Source organism: Trichechus manatus, unplaced genomic scaffold (genome assembly GCF_000243295.1).
Source record: "Trichechus manatus latirostris isolate Lorelei unplaced genomic scaffold, TriManLat1.0 scaffold00087, whole genome shotgun sequence".
Classification (NCBI taxonomy): Eukaryota; Metazoa; Chordata; class Mammalia; order Sirenia; family Trichechidae; genus Trichechus; species Trichechus manatus.
The window spans coordinates 4,411,109-4,413,971 of NW_004444023.1; positions in this window are offsets into that span (position 1 = coordinate 4,411,109).

A 2,863-nucleotide genomic window follows, 5' to 3' on the forward strand; every position below is an offset into this window, starting at 1 on the left:
AATTACAATCACAAAATGGAGGCCAACCCCACAATTCTGGGAATCATGGCCTAGCCAAATTGATATACACATTTTTGGGGGGACACAATTCAATCCATGATAAACAGGATCCAACCGCTGTGACCCATAGGGTTTTCATTGGCTGATTTTCGGAAATAGATCACCAAGCCTTTCTTCCTAGTTTGTCTTAGTTAGGAAGCTTGGATGAAACCTGTTCAGCATCATAACAAGCCTCCACTGACAGATGGGTGGTGGCTGCACATGAGGTGCCTTGGCTGGAAATAGAATTGGAGCCTCCTGTATGGAAGGCGAGAATTCTACCACTGAACCACCATGGCTCATTCTTACTTTCAGTTTAGCTACAGACCCCTGAACAGTAAAGTCATGGGGGAAGGGGTGCTTTTTGGCAAAATCTAAAGTCAAAAGCATTTTCAATAATAAAGACACTGTATGGAAGCTGTGAAATCCACTCTTAGTCAGCCCCCAGTGATTCTCACCTCTAGGTGTTCATGCCCCTGGGTTTTCCTCTCCACACTGCACAGGGCTGACCAGTGTGACCAACAGGATATGATGGAAGTGATCAAGTGAGAATTCCAAGTTAGGTCATAAAAGTCATTGCACTCTGAGATACTCTTCAAACCTTGAACTGAAAGGTAACCCCTGAGGTCATCTTGTAGCTAAACGACAGATTGGCTCAAAACATAATAAATATCACCCATAAGTACTGCTCCTTGAAAAAAAATCACCTATATGAAAACGGACGGTCAACATTTACTTTAATAGAACGATGAGAATATAAGGGGGCAGGGAAACTAGATTACTAGAAATGGAACGACCAGAATGAAAATAATGAGAATATATGCACATTGTGAAGAATGTAACCAATGTCACTGAACAAATTTTGTGTAGAAATTGTTGAATGGGACCGAAATCTGCTGTGTAAACCTTTACAATAAAATTTTATTATTAAAAAAAAAAGTTATTTCAGCTTCCACCGTGCTCTCTTGCAAATCGTCTGGTTGAGGGTGAGTCAGCTGCCATGTTGTAAGGACACGGAAGCAGTCATGCTCTGGAGAAAGGCATGTGGCTAGGTACCAAGGCCTATAGGCATCTGAATGAGTTCCTTTGCAAGTGGATCCTCCAGCCCCAGTCAAGCCTTCAGATGACTGCAGCCCCAAGCCACCATCTTGACTGCAACCACAGGAAACCCTGAGCTAGAACCACCTGTGGATTCTTGATCCTCAGGAATTGTATGAAACAATAAATTTGCTTATTATAGTTTTAAGCTGCTAAGTGTTGGGGTGGTTTTTTATACAGCAATAGATAACTAATACACCTAGGATAATATGGCCTATGTATAAATGAAGGAGCCCTGATGGTGAAACTGTTATGCACTTGACTGCTAATCAAAAGGTTGGCAGTTCAAACCCACCCAGCAGCTCCACAGGCAAAAGGCCTGGTGATCTGCTCCCATAAAGATTCAGCCCAGAAAACCCTATAGGTCAGTTCTACTCTGTCACATGGGGTCACTATAAGTTGAAATTGACTCGACGGCACCTAACAACAACAACATCATTTTGGAGGCAGCTCAAGTTTCACAGGAAAGTAATCAATGAGATTGATTGATTGAAAACAGGAAATAGAGAAAATCAATGAAACCAAAAGCTGGTTCTTTGAAAAGATCAATGAAACTGATACAACTCTAGCCAGGCTAACAAAAGAAAAAAAGAGAAGAGACACAAATTACTAATATTAAAAATGAAATAGTGACATGAACACTAACTGATCTCATAGACACTGAAAGGTTAATAAAGAATATTGTAAACAACTCTATTCTTACAAATTTGATAACTTAGATGAAATGGACCAATTCCTTAAAAAACACAACCTACCAAAACTCACACAGGGAGAAATAGATTATCTGAATAGACTAGCATCTATTACAGAAATTCAATCAACAGTTAATAACCTTCCAAAACAGAAGGTGCCAGGCCCAGATGGCTTCACTGGTGAATTCTATCAAACATTTAAAGAAGAATGAACACCATTGGTCTCTTTTGCCCTGGAGCAACAGAGGAAGAAGGAGAGTCAGGAATAGGAGGAGGATATGGAATGTGTGGCTAATTGGCTCCATAAACAACTGCCTCCTTTGCTATGAGACCGGAAGAACTGGATGGTGCCCAGCTATCATTACTGAATGTTCTGGTCAAAGATCCTATAGAAGAATCCTGATCAAAAGGGGAAAATGTAGAACAGAATATCAAATTCTCATGGAATCCAGGCTTTCTGGAGCCTGGATTGAAGCTGGATGAACCCCTGAAATAACTGCCCTAAGATAATCTTTAAACCTTAAACCAAAAATATCCCCTGAAGTCTTCTTTAAACTAAACAATAGTTAATTGGTAAAGAATGTCTGCCTTAAGTACTGTGCTCTTTTAAGAACTGTCTATATGGGATCAAACTGAAAAGAACAACTTGAAAGTTTACATAGGAAGCTTAGGGGGCAGTGAGTTTACCTGAATGGGGGAGGAACAATTCAGAAAAGGAGGGTGAGAATGCTTGTACAACTTGAAACATGTCATCAGTGTCACTGAATTGTACATGTAGAAATTGATGAATTGGTGTATGTTCTGCTGTGCATATTCTCAACAACAAAATAAAATAAATTTAAAAAAAAAGAATATTGTAAACAACTCTATGTCCACACACTTGATAACTTAGATAAAATGGACCAATTCCTTAAGAAACACAACCTATCAAAACTTACACAAGGAGATCATCTGAGTAGACTAGTATCTGTTTCAGAAATTGGATCAACAATTAATAACCTTCCAAAACAGAAAGCACAGGCTCAGATGGCTTC